Source organism: Babylonia areolata, chromosome 8, assembly GCF_041734735.1.
Source record: "Babylonia areolata isolate BAREFJ2019XMU chromosome 8, ASM4173473v1, whole genome shotgun sequence".
In the NCBI taxonomy this organism is placed as follows: domain Eukaryota; kingdom Metazoa; phylum Mollusca; class Gastropoda; order Neogastropoda; family Buccinidae; genus Babylonia; species Babylonia areolata.
The window spans coordinates 37,907,256-37,919,988 of NC_134883.1; positions in this window are offsets into that span (position 1 = coordinate 37,907,256).

Consider the following 12,733-nt stretch of genomic DNA (forward strand, 5'->3'; position numbering starts at 1 on the left):
CCTCCACTCCGTGGCCAGTCACATGGAGCCCTGACAACACTTTTTTCAGTTCTTAGCTCACACTCCATTTGAATTATTCCTAGCTAATTTTCAATGTTCCCCCTTCATTTACTGTTCCCTTATTTTATCTTATTATATTTGTTACTCTTTCACAAAACTCATGCATTCATACAATTTTCCAGTTAACAATACAATATTCATGAGTCACGTCTTATAAATTACACAAATACACAAAAAAGTATTGATTTATCAAAAAGCAAACATTTCAAAACTAACAGCAAAAACTACTATATTCACAAACTATTCAATCATTAGTTACATTTCGAATAAACAATAAAATAAATTTTCCCACCTGATGTTCGGAACATTCAAGGCACAGACCACATCACATCACCCGAGCTCTGATGCATTCAGACTGACACTACAGCACATACATATACGCACACACAAACATGAACATGCACAGCTCACGATTCACCCACACTTACCACGTGCAAAACATTTTCACATTCATACAGGTACTCGAAATGTACAAACAAAAATTTCGTTCTTCCTCTGGCCACAGGCATTCGAAACTCACTCTGTCACAACACTAGATTGGAAATTCATGCACAAAGTCTTGGAAACATTCGAATTTGGCAAAGATATTTGCAAGTGGATTAAGACCTTTCACAAGGGAATAAAATCAAGCATTATAGTAAACGGTCAGTGCTCAGATTGGTTCAATATGTGGAGTGATTGCCTAGAGGTAACGCGTCCGTCTTGGAAGCGAGAGAATCTGAGCGCGCTGGTTCGAATCACGGCTCAGCCGCCGATATTTTCTCCCCCTCCACCTTGAGTGGAGCTCAGCATCCTCCAGCGAGAGCGGTCAAGGGCATCAGTTTCCCTGGAATGATCTCTGTGTCACAGGCCTTGAGGTTTGCCTTCAAGGTGTCTTTGAAGCGCTTGCAGGGTCTTCCAAGTTTGCGGTGGCCTTCCTTCAGCTGGCCATGCAAGAGCATCTTCGGGATCCTGCTGTCTGTAATGCGGACAAGGTGTCCTGTCCAGCGTAGCTGGGATTGGATCAGCAGGCTTTCGATGCTGGTCAGGCCGCTCCTCTCTAGAGAGAGGAGTGTGTGTGTGTATATATATATCTTTCTCTCTCCGTCTGTGTCACTCAGATTTATTTTTATCTCTCTCTCTCTCAGATTCTCTCTCTCTCTCTCTGTCTGTCTCTCAGATTCTCTCTCCCTCTCTCTCTTAGTGTCTCTCAGATTCTCTCTCTCTCTCTCCGATTCCGTCTCTATCTCTCTAAGATTCTCCCTCTCCTCCCCTAACCCCCTCTCTCTATATATTTCTGTCTCTCAGATTCTCTTTCTCTCTCTCTCTCTCTCTCTCTCTGTTTCTCTCAGATTCTCTCTCTCTCTCTGTCTCTCAGATTCTCTCTGCCTCTCTCTGCCTCTCAGATTCTCTGTCTGTCTTTCAATAAAAATATTAAGAGATTCAATTAGTGACTCTAAGACATTCTGGTCAGTGATAAGATCTGTGAACAGAAAAACGTTCGTGTATAATGAGATTTCTATGCAACAGTGGCATGATCATTTCTTTAGAGTTTTTAACGACTTTGAAAATGAGTCAACACAAGAAGAAGACAATTTAGTGGAGACAGAGGACGAGTATGAGCCATTGTTTAGCGACCCCATAACTAAAGAAGAGATCATTTCTAGTATCAGACACTTAAAGTCAGGAAAAAGTGCAGGTCCAGACAAAATCATTGGGGAAATGCTGAAGCATGCAAATTCCCTTATAATTGATTTCTTTGTAGAATTATTTAATCAGATGTTTGAAAATGGTACATTTCCACTAGAATTGGCAAAATCAATAATTATTCCTATACATAAAAAAGGTGATGTTAACAACCCAGATAACTATCGTGGAGTATCACTCACAAGCGTTCTAAGTAAAGTTTACACCCACATCTTAAATATGAGACTAACTAATTGGGCTGAGAGGGAGGATAAAATAATTGAAGAACAGGCAGGTTTTAGAGCAACTTATAGCACTGTAGATCATATATTTACATTGTATTCAATGGTGCAAAAATATCTGCTTTGTAACACAAGACTCTATGTTGCTTTTGTTGATTTCAGGAAGGCTTTCGATTCTGTGAATCGTGCTTCTTAATAGAAGGACGGGCGCACTGGTTCTCCTTCACCCCCCAACTCTCACATGCTGGCTCCAAGCGCCATACCCCGGGACCTCGCCTCAGCAGGCGTGCCAAACCATGTGAGGGGGTGATGTTAACACTGCATCACTGGGCGTAACTTCAAGAAGAAGACTAACGGCCAAGGCGGAAAGGTTCCAAGATGAACTTAACGGCTATGTGTTCGAGACCAGGGCGTGCCACCAAGTAGGAGGAATACGGCTGTGGTCTGGCGTGGAGAGGGATGGGCTCCGCCATGCGACATTGCCCAAGACACGCCAATGAAAATGTCAACTACAAGAAGAATCATACCGGATCGGTCGTCGCCCGGATTCAGGACCGCCTCTTCCGCTGGCAGGATTCACCATGGCGGGAGTGGAAACTATGCTACTGGCGATCCAACTAAGACCATTCGTGCCAGAAACAATATCGTCATTGGCACATGGAACGTTAGAACCTTAAGAGAGGCAGGAAAACTGGAAGAGCTGGAACATGAAATGAGGAGATATCGGTGGAACATCCTTGGCCTATGCGAAATGAGATGGAAAAACTTTGGGGAAATAAAAACGCAGGAAGGTCATAAACTTTACTATAGTGGCAGAGAAGACCGGCATGAACATGGAGTGGGAATCCTCGTACACAAAGAAACTGCAGATGCCGCCATGGGATGCCGTCCCATCTCAAGCCGACTCATGTCAATACGACTCAAAGCATCACCCTTCAACATTACAATCTTTATACTTTCTTGCCCCTTCTGCACTCTGCTTCTGACTCTTCAGTTCTCTGCGCTTATCACAAAGCTCTAGGACTTCCTCAGAAACCCATGGTTTCTTTATTATCCTCTTTCTTCCAAGGAGCTCTTTTCCTGCTTCATTGAAGGAGTCATTGAATGTAACGATCGTACTTTCCATTTCGATGTCTTTTTCCAGTGCCAAGAGGGGTGCAAATTTCCCGCCAATGTTTGCTTGGAATGATTCTATGTTCCAGCTCTTCCAGTTTTCCTGCCTCTCTTAAGGTTCTAACGTTCCATGTGCCAATGACGATATTGTTTCTGGCACGAATGGTCTTAGTTGGATCGCCAGTAGCATAGTTTCTCTTCTTAATATGCTCATGTTTATGTTTCATTGTGTCTTATAAACTTTAAGGTTTTATGACAATAAAAAGTATTCTATTCTATTCTATTCTATTCCACAGGCATATGCTCCAACAGCAGACCATGAAGATGAAGAAGTCGAAGAATTCTACAGCCAACTTCAGGAAGTTATTGATGATACACCAAAGAAAGACATCTTGATAGTTCAAGGAGACTGGAATGCGAAGGTAGGGGAAGATGCGTATGAAGACTGGAAAGGCACTTGCGGGCGATACTGTAACAACAGCACCAACGACAGAGGTTTAAGACTATTAGAATTTGCCAGGTGCAATGATCTTAAACTCACAAACACCTTTGGAGCACACAATGCGTCTAGGAGATGGACATGGCACAGCCCAGGGGGAGAATACCACAACCAGATAGATTATATCTTGGTACAACGCCGTTTCCAGACAAGCGTAAACATTGCTAAAACCAGAAGCTTTCCAGGTGCAGACATCAGCAGCGACCATGAGCTAGCAATGATGTCATTTGCAGTACGCTTAAAGAAGAACAGAAAACAGGGAAGCTTCCGAATGAAGTTCAATCTAGATAAGCTGAAGGACCCAAACATATTAGAATCATTCCAAGGAAACATTGGCGGGAAATTTGCACCCCTCTTGGCACTGGAAGAAGACATCGAAATGGAAAGTATGATCGTTACATTCAATGACTCCTTCAATGAAGCAGGAAAAGAGCTCCTTGGAAGAAAGAGGATAATAAAGAAACCATGGGTTTCTGAGGAAGTCCTAGAGCTTTGTGATAAGCGCAGAGAACTGAAGAGTCAGAAGAAGTAGAGTGCAGAAGGGGCAAGAAAGTATAAAGAAGCAACTAAAAAGGTGAAGAAAGGAATGAAAGATGCTATGGAAAACTGGATAGATGAGAAATGTGAGGAGATAGAAACCAGCTTGGAAAGAAACGACTGTAAGAAGGCCTATCAACTGGTAAAAGACCTAACTGCAACAAAATCAACAAGAACCTCCACCATACAAGCGGGAAAGTGCTGACAGAGGACATAATGAACAGATGGACGGAATACTGTGATGAGTTATACTCCCATAGAGCAACTGGAGATTCTGAAGTGCTGAATGTCCCACCGTCATCTGAAACAGCCTCATGTAGTTTACTGAGAGAGGAAGTTGTAAAAGCAGTCTTATCTCTAAAATTGGGAAAATCTGCAGGTGTTGATAATGTCCCAGCTGAAATGGTGCAAGCAGGAGGTGATCCATGTATAGACGTACTCCATCGAATCTGCAACAAGATCTGGCAGACTGGGGTATGGCCAAAAGCGTGGACACAATCCCTTATAATAACACTTCCTAAAAAAGGCAACCTCCAACAATGCCAGAACTACCGCACCATTAGTCTCATCAGTCACCCAAGCAAAGTGATGCTGAAGATCTTACTGAACAGGCTTAAACCACAGGCTGAAAGAATCATCGCAGAAGAACAAGCTGGATTCAGACCTGGACGCAGTACAACAGAGCAGATCTTCAACATCAGACTCATAATGGAAAAATATCTCCAGCATCAACAGGACCTCTATCTTGTCTTTATCGATTTTAAGAAAGCATTCGACAGAGTTTGGCACGCTGCACTGTGGGCAACTATGAATCTCTACAACATCAATGCCAACCTGATCAGAGTCGTACAGAGCCTCTATGAGAATGCAACAAGTGCAGTGTTTCACAACAACAACATAGGTGATTGGTTTCGGACGACGGTCGGTGTGCGCCAGGGCTGCCTGCTCTCCCCTACTCTCTTTAATCTATTTCTTGAGAGAATCATGGAAGAAGCACTAGAAGAACATGTAGGAACAGTGAGCATTGGAGGGCGAACAATCACAAACTTGCGCTTCGCTGATGATATTGACGGATTAGCTGGTCACGAGCAAGAGCTAACAGACTTAGTGAACCGCTTAGAAGAAAAATCAACAAAATTTGGTATGGAAATCAGCGGGGAAAAAACAAAAGTGATGACAAACAGCAACTTCACATCAGAAATCAAAATCAAAGACCAGAAACTTGAAAGTGTTCAAAGATTCAAATATTTGGGATCTATCGTGACAGACGAGGGATCAAAACCAGAAATACTGTCAAGAATTGCCCAGACCACAGCCGCAATGACCAAGCTCAAACCCATCTGGAGAAACAGAAAAATCGCCATCAGTTCCAAAATCAGACTGATGCGTTCTCTGGTCATGTCAATCTTTTTATATGCATGTGAATCATGGACCCTCACAGTGGACAGAGAGAAGAATAAGAGCTGTAGAAATGAGGTGCTTCCGAAGACTCTTAGGCATCTCATACAAAGACCACATCACGAATGAAGAAGTCAAGAGACGCATCCGCAATGAAATCGGGCCCTATACTGACCTTCAAACACTCGCCAGACAACGAAAACTGAAGTGGTTTGGTCATGTCACACGCTCCTCTGGTCTTGCTAAAACAATCTTACAAGGCACAGTGAGGGGAGGAAGAAGAAGAGGCAGACAAAGGAAGAGATGGGAGGACAACATCCGAGAGTGGACAGGCATGGAGCTGAGAGACACCCTGAGAGCGGCCGAGAGACGCGAGGATTGGAGAAAGGTGGTTGACAAAGCTTCAAAGGCGCCCCAAAGGATTCGGAATCTGAGGGATCGGTGACGGTGACGAATCGTAATGCCCTATGGAATGTTCTGCGTAAAAGTGGTGTGAATGGAAAATTATATATGGCGCTTAGAGGTGTTTACAACTCAGTGCTTGCATGTGTGCGTGTAAAAGGTGTATACTCAAATTATTTCAAATGTTCAACTGGTGTTAAACAAGGATGTCTTTTAAGCCCGCAAATGTTTTCCTTTTTCATAAATGAATTAGCTGTGGAACTTTCCAAAAGAGGTCGGCACGGTATTCAGTTAATACCAGGAGCTATTGAATTATTTCTGTTACTTTTTGCTGACGATGTCATTCTTTTGTCAGGGACGGTAAAAGGTTTACAAAATCAGCTAAATGTATTAAAAGAAGAAGCAGATCGGTTATGTTTGACTGTTAATCTAGATAAAACGAATATTATAGTTTTTAGAATGGGTGGACATTTGTCAATGCATGAAAAATGGTTATACGGAAATACTGAAGTTAGAGTTGTTAATTCATATAAGTATTTGGGAATGATTTTTACAACAAAATTAAGTCTGAATAATGCATGGGAAGAATTTTGCAGAAAAGGTAAAAAAGGCGTCATCGAAATTTTGAAAACACTTAGAAAACTGAACTCTATTGATTCCTATTTTGGAAAATGTTTGATGTACAAATAGAACCTTTGCTGACATATGCAGCTGAAATCTGGGGACTAACGGTTAACTCACACATTGAGAGAATACATACTTATGCAGTTAAACGTTTTCTGCATGTTCCAATCCATTCATCCAATACGGTTTTATATGGAAGATATCCTTTGTATATAAGAACTTTTGTCAAATGTATTAAGTATTGGTTAAAATTGTTAAAGTTTCCACAAACACGTCTGAGCAAACAGGCCTATGACATGATGCTTTTGCAGATGGAGTTAGGTAAAGAAAACTGGTGTTACAGAGTGAATAAGGTTCTGACTGAACATGGTTTTGGAATTGTCTGGTTGTCCCAGGGTGTAGGAAACGAACAGCAGTTTATTGCAGAATTCAGAGACAGACTTATTTGTTCCTTCAAACAAAACTGACATTCTGACATGGAAAGTAAAGAAAAATATAGTTGGTTCTTTTCTTTTAAAAGTATATTTCAACCAGAAACATATCTCAGAATCATTACAGACAAATGGCACAGAATAAATTATGCGAGATTTAGGTTAAGAACTCTGGGGTTTAATGCAAACAGAAGATGGTTTGAACCTGGGACTTCTATACAGTCACCATGTCCTCTCTGTGGATACCAAGTGGATGATGAAAAACATTTTCTTTTTCAGTGTGAAATGTATAATACTGTGCGAGAAAAATGTATATTCTTTAAAACAGAGATGGCTAAAAGCCATGATGTTGTTACTGTCTTGTCATGTGATAATGAAATCATAATTAGATCGGTTGCTAAATTCATTGCAGAAGCTCAAACAATGAGACAAAGGTACATAAGTCAGAATAGTATCAACAGCATAGAAGACACTTAATTATAGTTAGTACAGAAGTTGCTATTTTATTTGGACAAAACAGAAAACATAACATTGCATACTTAAGTGTATTGTTGAGGCAGCATGTATTGGTTTGATGTATTTTTGAATGGATGGTCGAGTCAGTCCCCATTCATTTTGGTATTTTATTATCATTACATTGTTGTTTTTCTTTAGTTCCGCTTCGTTGAGTTTTTGTCAGGATGTGACTTAAGTGTTTCCAAGTATTGCATATTTTCTTGGTTTAAACTGACTGAAGGATTCAGAGAAAAATGTAGTTTTTTGTTGTTGTTTTGAAGCTAAAATATATGCATTTATGTTGTTGCCCCCTTGTCAAAAGACCTTTCTTGGCAATGACAATAAATAATTCCAGTGTCCATTCCAGTGTCTGTCTTTCAAATTCTCTCTCTCTCTCTGTTTCTCTCAGATTATCTCTTTCTCTTTCTCTGTCTCTTTCTCTCTCTCTGTCTCTCTCTCTCAGGTTCTCTCTCTCTCTGTCTCTCAGATTCTCTGTCTCTCAGATTCTCTGTCTCTCTCTCTCTCTCTCTCTCTCTCTCTCTCTCTCTCTCTCTCACTCACTTTCTCTTTCTCTGTCTCTCTCTCTCTGTCTCTCTCTCAGATTCTGTCTCTGTGTGTCTCTGTGTCTCTCAGATTTTCTCTCTCTCTCTCTCTCTCTCTCTCTCTCTCTCTCTCTCTCTCTCTCTCTCTCTCTATCTCAGATTCTCAGATTCTCTGTCTCTCTCAGTATCTCTCTCTCTCTCTCTCTTTGTCTCTCACATTCTCTCTCTGTCTCTCAGTTTCTCTCTCTGTCTCTCTCTCTCTCTCTGTCTCTCTCTCTCTCTCTCTCTGTCTCAGATTCTTTTACACACACTCTCTCTCTCCCTCTCTCTCTCTGTCTCTCAGATTCTCTCTCTCTTTGTTCTTTTCAGATCCACTCCCTCTCTCTCTCTCTCTCTCTGTTTCTCTCAGATTCTCTGTCTGTCTCTCAGATTCTCACTCTCTCTGTGTTTCTCTCAGATTCTCTCTTTCTCTGTCTCTGTCCCTCTCTCTCTCTCTCTCTCTCTCTCTATCTCTCTCTCAGATTCTGTCTCTCTCTGTGTCTCTCTGTGTCTCTCAGGTTCTCTCTCTCTCTCAGATTCTCTCTGTCTCTCAGTATCCAACACAACAAACCCAACCCAACCCAACCCGACCCAACACAACACAACACAACACAACACAACACAACACAACAACACAACAACACAATACATACAATACAATACGATGCAAATCAATACGACACAAGAGGACACAAACAACGAATGCAATACAAAATAACAAAATAGAATGCAATACGTTACACATTTTACAATTCATTACAATACAACACAACAAATACAATAAAATGCAATACAACAGAATAGAATACAATACGATAAACTACGTTGGAGCTTAAAACAACACAACAAATATGATTCAATACAAAACAATACGATACACTCAGTAAAGTACAATATGATACACTATACTGCAATTCAATACAACACAACATAACAAATACAATACAATACAACACAGTACAGTACAATACAATACGCTATACAATTTGATACAACACAATACAACAAACACAACACAATACGATACACACCACTGCAATTCAATACAACCCAACAAATACGATGCAATACAACACAACAAATACAATACGACACAACACAATAATACAACATAAAACAACACAAAAAATACAAACGAAGAAGGAACATCAGAGATCCATAAGCTCAGAATGGTGTTGTGTTCTTTTTTTCTTCATATATACAAATAAATACAAGTAATACAACATAGTACAGTACAATATCATACAATACATTGCAATTCAATACAACACAACAAATACAATACATTTCAACACAGTACAGAGATCCATAAGCTCAGAATGGTGTTGTGTTCTTTTTTGATCATATATATATATAAATACAAGTAATACAATTTCGATGATTATAATTATGTCGATGATGATGATGATGTGGATGATCATGAATATGCTGATGATGATGTCGACGATTATGATGATGGTAATGATGATTTCAGTGATGGTGATGTCGATGATGATAATTATGATGATGATGATCCTTACAATACAATACAATACAATACAATACAATACAATAACACAATATAATACAATACGATACAGTACATTACAATTCAATACAACAGAACACAACACAACTAATACAATGTATCACAGTACAGTAAATACAATATACTACACTGCAGTTCAGTACAACCTCACACAACAAATGCAATACAATACAATAGCATAATATTAACACAGTACAGTACATTACGATACACTACACTCAAGAATTCAATACAACACAGTACAGTATAATACGATACACTACACTGCAATCCAATGCAAAACAACACAACACAGTAGTGAAATACAAGACAACACAAGACAATACTTTTTCCAATTCAATACAACACAATACAGTACAGTACAATACAATACGGTACATTGCAATTCAATACAACACAACACAACAAATACATTTCAACACAGTACAGTATAATACGATGAAAAACGTTGGAATTCAGTACAACACAGCACAATACAACACAACAAATACAATACAATACGCTACACTATACAGCTATTCAGTACAACACAACACAACAAATCAACACAACACAATACAATGCAATACGATATAATACAATACAATACAAAATACGATACGATACGATACGATACGATACGTTGCAACACAAAACATTAAAGTACAACACTGCAATTCAATACAATACAATACAACAAAAAAGAACAAATACACTACACTACACTACAATACAACCCAAGACAAGAAACACAACCCAGCACAACCCAACACAACAAACCCAACCCAACCCAACCCGACCCAACACAACACAACACAACACAACACAACACAACACAACACAACACAACACAACACAACACAACACAACACAACACAACACAACACAACACAACACAACACAACACAACAACACAACAACACAATACATACAATACAATACGATGCAAATCAATACGACACAAGAGGACACAAACAACGAATGCAATACAAAATAACACAATACAATGCAATACGATACACATTTTACAATTCATTACAATACAACACAACATAACACAACACAACAAATACAATAAAATGCAATACAACAGAATAGAATACAATACGATAAACTACTTTGGAGCTTAAAACAACACAACAAATATAATACAATACAAAACAATACGATAAACTCAGTAAAGTACAATATGATACACTATACTGCAATTCAATACAACACAACATAACAAATACAATACAATACAACACAGTACAGTACAATACAATACGCTGTACAATTTGATACAGCACAATACAATAAACACAACACAATACGATACACACCACTGCAATTCAATACAACCCAACAAATACGATGCAATACAACACAACAAATACAATACGACACTACAACACAATAATACAACATAAAACAACACAAAAAATACAAACGAAGAAGGAACATCAGAGATCCATAAGCTCAGAATGGTGTTGTGTTCTTTTATGATCATATATATATATAAATACAAGTCATACAATTTCGATGATTATAATTATGTCGATGATGATGATCACGATGGTGACGATGATGTGGATGATCATGAATATGCTGATGATGATGTCGACGATTATGATGATGGTAATGATGATTTCAGTGATGGTGATGTCGATGATGATAATTATGATGATGATGATCATTACAATACAATACAATACAATACAATACAATGCAATACAATACAATACAATACAATACAATGACACAATATAATACAATACGATACAGAACACAACACAACTAATACAATGTATCACAGTACAGTAAATACAATATACTACACTGCAGTTCAGTACAACCTCACACAACAAATGCAATACAATACAATAGCATTATATTAACACAGTACAGTACATTACGATACACTACACTCAAGAATTCAATACAACACAGTACAGTATAATACGATACACTACACTGCAATCCAATGCAAAACAACACAACACAGTAATGCAATACAAGACAACACACTACATTACGATGCAATTCAACACAACACAACACAACACAACACAACGAATACAATACAATACAATACAATACAATACAATACAATACAACACAACACAACACAATACAGTGTAATACGACAGACTTTTTGCAATTCAATACAACACAATACAGTACAGTACAATACAATACGGTACATTGCAATTCAATACAACACAACAAATACATTTCAACACAGTACAGTATAATACGATGAAAAACGTTGGAATTCAGTACAACACAACACAATACAACACAACAAATACAATACAACACAGTAAAGTACAATACACTGCGTCGAAATCCAATACAACCGAACGGAACACAACAAAAACAATACAATACACTACGTTGCAATTCAATACAACATAATACCTACACTACACTTATATAATACAACACAACAAAACACACCAAATACAGTACAATACAACAAAATACAGTCCAATACGATACTTACAGTGCAACTCAACACAACACAAGAAATACAATACATTAAAACAATACAGTATAATACAAGATAATGTTGCAAGTCACAACACAATACAATACGATACAGTACCAATTCAATACAACACAACACAACATAACACAACACAAGAAATACAATACAATACAAAACCGTACAGTACAATACAATACACTGGTATATAATACAGCACAACACAACAAATACAATACAACACAACACGGTAAAGTACAATATGATACACTACACTGCAATTCAATACAACACAACACAACAAACACAATACAGTACAACACAACACAATACAGTACAACACAACACAATACAACACAACACAATACAATGCAATACGAAATAATACAATACAATACAATACAAAATACGATACGATACGATACGATACGATACGATACGATACGATACACTACGTTGCAACTCAATACAACACAACACAACAAATACAATACAACACTGCAATTCAATACAATACAACAAAAAAGAACAAATACACTACACTACACTACAATACAACCCAACACAAGAAAGACAACCCAACACAAGAAACCCAACCCAACCCAACCCGACCCAACACAACCCAACACAACACAACACAACAACACAACACCACAATACAATACATACAATATAATACAATACGATGCAAATCAATACGACACAAGAG